Source organism: Chrysochloris asiatica, unplaced genomic scaffold, assembly GCF_000296735.1.
Source record: "Chrysochloris asiatica unplaced genomic scaffold, ChrAsi1.0 scaffold00403, whole genome shotgun sequence".
NCBI classification, from domain to species: Eukaryota; Metazoa; Chordata; class Mammalia; order Afrosoricida; family Chrysochloridae; genus Chrysochloris; species Chrysochloris asiatica.
Genome location: NW_006408921.1, coordinates 513,997 through 521,992, shown reverse-complemented (window position 1 = coordinate 521,992; position 7,996 = coordinate 513,997). Strand labels below are relative to the sequence as shown.

Below are 7,996 nucleotides of genomic sequence, written 5' to 3'. Positions count from 1 at the left end.
AGCATCTGGTGGGCTCGAACCACCAACCTTATGGTTTGAGTGCTTATCCCATAGACCCACCAGTTAATAATGAAAACCTCTCACATAAATGTGAAAACCACTTTCTAGGTTGACATATGCACTCATTTACACAAAGATGCTGTCCACAATTTGACTATTGGGTTGAGCAAGATCATTGTTGATGGTGACAACAGGTTTTGGTATAGAGTAGTAGGGAAAACAACTAACAACAATACAGGGACACAGACCAACTAGATTCAAATGAGGTAGAGGAGGAGAATTTTTGTTATTAAATGCTTTCAAGTCCGTTCTGACTCATAGTGACCCAGTATAGGGTTTCCAAGTAAATCTTTGCAGATACAGAAAACCCTATCTTTCTCCTGTGGAATGGCTGGTGGGCTCGAACTGCCAACCCTGTGTTTGCTGTCCAGTGCTTATTCTACAGATCCACCATACTTCCAAGGAGGAAAATGGGAGACTTCAAATATAGCCAACTCTTATAAGGCTTTCTGCCAAGAAGTGGGGAGGTAGCTGTAGGGGGATAAAGATTTAAGAGAGAGAATTATTTTAAGAGGAAAAATACTTGAGCTTATTTGTATGCTGATAGGAACGGCCCCATAAAGATGGGGAAAAGATCCAAGAGAGGAGAATTGCTGGAAGGAGATGAATGAGAAGTTGATGGGCTGGGAGCTAGTGTCCGGATGGAAAGGGTGGCCTTGGGCCCATGGGCCCATGGGCCATCATAGTAACAGGAAAGAAAGCATATTACGTGGACAGATATGCAGACAAGCAGTTAGATGTGGTGCGAGAGCATTTTCTTCTGACTGGTTCTATTTTCACAGTGAAACAGGAAGCAAGTGCTCATCTGAGAGTGAAAGGAGTGAAGAAAAGGTAGCGCTAGCGATAAAGAACTCTCAGGCTTGAAATAATCAAATCATGAATATAAAGAAGAACCAACATGGGAGCATGTTTTACTCCAGCCACACATGGCTGCCAGGGTGTGGATGGAAAGTAGTTGTTGTAGCGACATTATGCACAACAGACAAAACACTGCCTGGTCCTATGCCAACCTCACAATCGTTGCTATATTTGAGCCCATTGCTGCTATCAATGTGCCAACCCATCTCGTTGGGGAGTCTTCCTCTTTTTTGCTGACCCTCCACTTTACCAAGCATGATGTCCTTCTCTAGGGACTGGTTCCTCCTCATAATATGTCCAAAGTATGAGAGACGAAGTCTGGCCATTTTGCCTTCTAAGGAGCCTTCTGGATGTACTTCTCTCACACAGATTTGCTTGTTCATTTCGCAGTCTATGGTACTTTTAATATTCTCCTCCAACACCGTAACTCAAATGCATCAATTCTTCTGCAGTCTTCCTATTCATTGTCCAACTATTACATACAAATGAGGCTACTGAAAATACCACGGTTTGGGTCTGGCGCACCTTAGTCCTCAAACTGACATTTTTGCTCTTGAACACTTTAAAGAGGTCTTGTGCAGCAGATTTGCCTAAAGTAATATGTCGTTTGATTTCTTGACTGCTACTTCCATGAGTCTTTAATTTAACTAACCAGGGTTGGGAATTTTACAGGCAAAACAATAAAGTTAGAGAATAGCAAGGGAGCAGCACGGTCAACCCGCCAGTGGGAAGCAAGTGTCATAGTTCTTCTCTAGGCCTGACTGCCCCAAGCCTGGTAGAAACGCTCTGAGAGACGACCGGCAGGGGGCGCACTAGGATGGCAAGGGAACCTGCACTCCCGCCAAAGATTGGGTTCCTAGCGCCGCGCTGTGTCTAGTAAGAGTTGGTGACTGGTGAAAAGCCGTATGGCTTTTCAGGCCCATCACTCCAACAGTAACACAAAGTTCGGCTCCCCGCAGGGACTGCACAACAAACCCAAACAAACCCAAACCATTGATTCCAAGTTGATTCTGATTCACAGTGACCTTATAGGAAAGAGAACTAACCCATAGGGTTTGCAAGACTGTAAATCTTTAAGAAAACAGACTACCACATCTTTCTTCCGGGTTCCAACACTTCTTTCTCCTGTGCTTGTGGGTTACAACCTCAGATCTTCCCGGGTAGCTTAACTGCATCACCAAGGCTCCAAGGACACAGAACAAAGTAAAATCCAAACCCATTACCATCAAGTCGATTCCGACTCGTAGCGACTGTAAATCGTTACGGTCTTCCTCCGACTGAGCTACTGGTGGGTTTGAACCCCATTCTTTACGGTAGGCAGACCAACATCTAACCCACCAGTTTAAATCACCGGCAGCAACCCCTACAGCAAGAGTTTAGGCGTGGCAGCTACTGGTAGCCAAATCAAAATCGGATCGGGGGCGGATCTTCAGTGGCCAAGTCTGTCCCGACTTGGCGGTAGGGTGAGGAGAGGGGCGGGCCCTGAACACAGCCAATAGGAGAGTGGGGCGGGGCGGCGTGGCCAATGGCGCGCGCCTGTTTGATTCAAAGACGCTTATAAAGAAGCCGTACGCCTGGCACTCGCCGGAGCGTGGGCCTTTCAGACTCCAGATATGGCTGTGCTGTTCGAGGGCATGGATGAGTTGCCCGCTGCTTGCCTGTCGCCGTGCGGGCCGCCCAACCCGGCCGAGTTGTACAGCGAGGCGCATCGCCTGGCGCTCGAGGAGCTGGTGACTGGCGGTCCCGACGCCTTCGCTGCCTTCCTGCGCCGGGAGCGCCTGGGACACTTCCTGAACCCAGACGAGGTGCGCGCCATCCTGCGCGCCGCGGAGCGGCCCGGCGCGGAGGGCGCGGCGGCAGAGGCCGAGGACTCCTTTGGCTCTTCCCACGACTGCTCGTCCGGCACCTACTTCCCGGAGCAGTCGGACCTGGAGCCGCCGCTGCTCGAGCTCGGCTGGCCTGCCTTCTACCAGGGAGCCTACCGCGGCGCCACACGCGTCGAGGCGCACTTCCAGCCGCGAGATGTCGGCGCCGGCGGCCCCTACGGCTGCAAGGACGCGCTGCGCCAGCAGCTCCGCTCAGCGCGAGAGGTGAGCGGGCCGCCCCGGCCCCCAGACGGACGGACGGGAGACCCTCCCCAAGGATGGGCAACTGGTCTTCTGGGAGCTTAGTTCGAGGCCTTACGACCGCCACTGAGCCGTAACCCAATCACGGGCCAGGTGCTCCCGGGGTCCTTGACTCACTCTTCTGGTCACTCCGCGGAGCTCCTTGCTCACTCTTTGTGGCTGTAGAGAATGGGGGGAGCCTCGGTCCCCAGGAATGAGAATTGTGCCTGTCATCTGCACCTGCCTTGTGCTCCCTGGGTTCTAACTGCCAACATCCATATCCCCTGAGGGATATGTAAGTTCCAACTTACAAAGATAAAAGCAGACCTGATTGACAACTCCCCTGGCTGTCAGCCTGCACTAGATCTTACTTTCCCGAGTCTCTTACTAGACACTTAAGCAAAGGATTGCATTTCCTAGGGAAAAGTTCTTGAAAAATACACTGAACCAAGAGACAAGTATGGACCTTGTTTTGGGCCATGGTGTTGATGCTGACTCATAATAACCCTGTGTTATTGTTAAGTGCCGTGGAGTCGGTTCTGACTCATAGCCACCCTGTATAGGATTTCCAAGGAGAGGCTAGTGAGCTTGAACTGCTGACCTTGTGGTTCAAACCGACACTTTGGTCCAGTGCTTTATCCCACAGCGCCACACCAGGACTCCAGTAACCCTATAGGACAGAGTTAACTGCCCAGTACGGTTTCCAAGGAACACTGGTAGTGTATTGGGTTCTGCTTTGGGCTGCTAGCAGTTCCAATCCACCAGCTGCTCTGTGGGAGAAAGATAAGGCTTTCTGCTCCTGTAAAGATTTACAGCCTCCTATATAGGAGTCCTGAAGGAGCTCTGGTAGCATAGTGGTTACTAATCGGACTTTTACCTGGATTATCCCACTGAGCCCTCCTAACGCTGGGCAGATGCTACAGTGAAGAAGAGACCAGGCTCAGAGAGGCTAAGTGACTTGCCCAAGGTCAGGCAGTTAGTTATATATAAGGACCAAGCAGGGCTCAAGCCCAAGTCAGCCTGGCTGTGGAGCCCAGCTCTTAGTCACTGCTCCACACTACCTCCCTGCCAGCACTGTGGGCTGGAGGTTTTTAACAGTTTCTTCAGATTCAGTGTTTATATTACCACATTTCATACCCTATAAATAGGACAATGATGGCAACGCTAGCTCTGCCCTTTTCAGGGAGAAGACTGAGCTGGTCACTTTCCAGAGGAGGAGGCATCAACTGGGGGAAGGAAGGACTGTAAAGCCTGGAGGATATCTGGCCCCACCTGGGTTTGGGTTTCATAAATCAGGTTGCATTTTCCCCACCCTAGGAAAGGCACAGCCAGATTTGTTTCTGTGTCTGGATCAGAGGAGGTATGTCAAAATCTTTTGGTAGATAAACAAAGGACTTTTTTTTTATTAGTTGTTGTTAAATGCCATCAAGTCAGTTCCAACTCATAGTGACCCTGCAGAGGGTTTCCAAGGAACGGCTCATGGGTTTGAACCACCGACCTTGTGGTTCACAGTCTGGTGCTGATCCCACATACAGGATCATAAGTCATGAATGGTCCCAGAAGTTAGAGAGAGTCTGGGAGCACAAGTTCAGACCTAGGTGTTCACCAGATGCAGCTTTATTTGCCCTGACTGGAGGGATGTAGGGGAGCGTGGTGGCTCTGTAGAATAAGTACTGGACTGTGAGCCACGAGGTTAGCAGTTCAAGCTCACCAGCTGCTCTGCAGGAGAAAGATGAGACTTTTTGCTTCACAAAGATTTATAACCTCGGAAACATCAAACAGAGTCAGAGTCGCTGTGAGTCAGAAGTGAGTTGATGGCACTTAACAACAATCCTCTAAGGAGCTAAGATAGATAGCACAATGGTTAAGCACTCAGCTGCTAACTAAAATGTTGGTATTCAAACCCTCCCAGTCCCTCTGCTGACACTAGACTGGTCATCTCTTCCTGTAAACACTATGGGCAGTTCTACTCTGCCATATAGGGTTGCTGTGAGTCCAAAATCAACACAGTGGCACCTAAAAATAATAATTTTGGCTTTGCTGTTGTAAGTTGAAATGAATACAATAGTACCTAATAATAATGCTGGCTTTGCAGACCTTGAATGCATGGTTCTTGGGTAGGTTTCATCCAGTGTGTTTGCAGAGAATTTGGTGTCTATCCAGTATAGGTTTGCAGAACCTTTGGTATATAATAGATACTCAACAAATACTGTGGGGTTTTATTGCAGGCACTTCTGCTCTTAGGATTTTGGTTGAAAAGAAGATGAAGTAAGAAGAGAGAAAGAGGGAGAGGTAGGAAGAAGGAAAGACATAAACAAAATAGTTCAGTGATTATGCTTGCCTATTCACTTAGCAAATATCTTCCCAAAGTAGAGGGCAGGCAGCTAAGGAGCCCTAGTGGCACTATGGTTACTCAGCTGCTAATAAAAATGTCAGTGGTTCAAACCCGCCAGCTGTTCCCTGGAGACATGTGACAGTCTGCTTCCAGAAAGACTACAGCCTTGGAAACCCTATGGGGCAGCTCTACGCTGTCCTATAGGATCGCTATGAGTCGACCCAGTGGCAGCGGGTTTGGTTTTGTTTGGAGAGGTGAGCTGGGGGTGTGAATCCACCAGTTCCTCCTTTGGCTCGATTTCTGTATGTCTTTCAAAAGTGTGGGCATTCTGTCACACTGAATGAAAGCCAATGTTTATAAACCACACAAGTCTAGCATAACTTGTGAACAAAATCCTACTGCTTTAGACTTTCTGAGAGCCAGTCTGTTTCCGTTTTAAGGAATTTTTCAAATCATTTTGAACTCTACAGGTTACTTCCGTATACTCAAGAATCTGCCCCTACACCCTTAGATTTGTTGATGACTCCATCCAGTTGCCTCTGTTGCCTTGTGAATCAGTGTTTAATTGGCCTGTGGCTCCCACAAATCAGGTGGGAGTAGAGGCCTCACTTGAAAATGCTGCAAGAATTAGACCTCATCTGGGACTGCTTTCGATGGGACTCTCGGGCTATTCCCAGATTCTAAGTGAAGATTCCAATCTTCAGAGCCTTCATTTTTACCAACTGCCTATACCCTGGGAGTGCAATGCTTACAGGCTTGGCTGCTCACCAAAATCCACTCAGCAGCTCCACAAGAGGAAAGACCTGGTGATCTGCTCTCGATCACAGCCAAGGAAATCCTGTGAGGCAGTTTGAGCCACATGGGGTTACTATGAGTTGCGTTGGACTCACCTAACAACAGCATTTCCCATGTGCTTTTGTTCCAAAGAGGCCTTTTGCTCTGGCTTAAGCCTTGGGGTTCTTTGTTTTTTTTTTTTTAATTTAAGGTTTTTATTGTGGATTGAGTGAAAGTTTACAGGGCACATCATCAGTTTCGCATTCAACAATTCATATAACTTGTTTCATTACATTGATTATAATCCCCTCTATATACCATCAGTTAAAAGTATTTATCCACTTTAGCTTTTTTAAAAAAACACACAAACAAAAAAAAACCCACTCAAGCCTTGGGGTTCTTTTGATAACCTTTTAAAGCATTAGTGGACACAGTCATCACCTGCCTTCGGGAGGAGCAACTGTGAGGTGTCTGTCAGAGGTCCCAGGTGTGCATGTGGATGCACCGCACTGAGGTTCTCCTGGCACTGCCCTGCCAGAGAAGGATTCCTCAGCCATGGCAACATTGATAGTTTGAGCTAGGGAATTCTTTGTCCTGGGGGCTGTCCTGTGTTTTGTAGGCTGTTAGCATCCCTGTCCTCTCCTCTCAAGATGTCAGTACCCTATACTTATGTCTTCCTCTATACTTTCCCTACCCCAGTCATGACATTGAAAACTGTCTCCAGACATGGTCAGATGTCTCCCGGGGCCCCGAATTGGGCTTCTTGAATGATTAATGCCAGCGTGTCACTCACTACACTGAAGGGGGGCAGTTTATCGCTTCCTGGTGGTTCTACGTGTCATATTAAGGATTTTGACCCTTAACTATTTCATTTCTATCCTTTCACCCAGTCTGTGTGACAGTGTGGCACGCAAGGTCAGTGGTTCAAACCCACCTTGGAGACTCCATATGGGGCGCTATGAGTCAGAACTAACTTGACGGCACTTAACAACAATGACTAATCTTACAGTGCAGAAGCTGCAGGAGTGTTTTCTGATTTTTCCGTGGCTAGAGGATAAGTTCTCTGGTAGCGTAGTGGTTACGAATCGGGCTGCGAACCTTAAGGTCAGCAGTTCGAAACTACCAGCCGCTCCGCGGGAGAAAGATGAGGCTTTCTACTCCCGTAAAGATTTACACCCTTGGAAACCCTGTACAGGGTCGCTATGGGTCGGAACCGACTCGACGGCACTTCACAACAACAACAAGAGGATAAGTTCACTCAGGAAAAGAAAAGGTGTGGGTATTGTTAAGTGTTGTTGAGTCACATTCCAACTTATAGCAACCTCGTATAAAGTTTCCGAGAAGCAGCTGGTGGGTTTGAACTGCCAACCTTGTGGTTCACAGTACAGTGCTGATCCTACAGTGCCACACCAGTATAGTGGCTTTTTAAAAATCCTGATGCAGAAAGTGTATACTATCCTTTTAGGTAAATAACACACACAACTTCTTTGTTTGCCAACTGTCCCCTCCCCTACTCACTCCTCAACCTCCAGGAATTTTTGTAAGCATACCATGCAATGTGTAAAAAAAAAAAAAAAAAAATGGCATAGCTGTGCTTATGAAAATACCTCCTGGGGTGGGGGTGGGATGCCCAGTTCACTTGTCCTTCAGTAGGGAATTGGTGAGTGTCTTCGTTCTCTCATGATGCTATAATAAATACCACAGGCAGATAGCTCTAACCAACAGAAATGTGATCTATCACAGTTCAGGAGATTAGAAGGCTGTGTCAGGGGCAGCCTTTGCTTTCTCTCTCTGTCGGTTCTGGGGGAAGATCATTGCCTCTTTTCAATCTCTGTGTGTCTGGGCATCAGTCTTCCCCTGGGGC

General features: G+C 47.9%; 1 pseudogene; it reads left to right on the top strand.

Annotated features, from left to right (window-relative positions):
- The first annotated feature begins 2,443 nt into the window (after positions 1-2,443).
- The window catches only part of LOC102839687, a 30,611-nt pseudogene continuing 25,058 nt past the window's right edge, over positions 2,444-7,996 (top strand).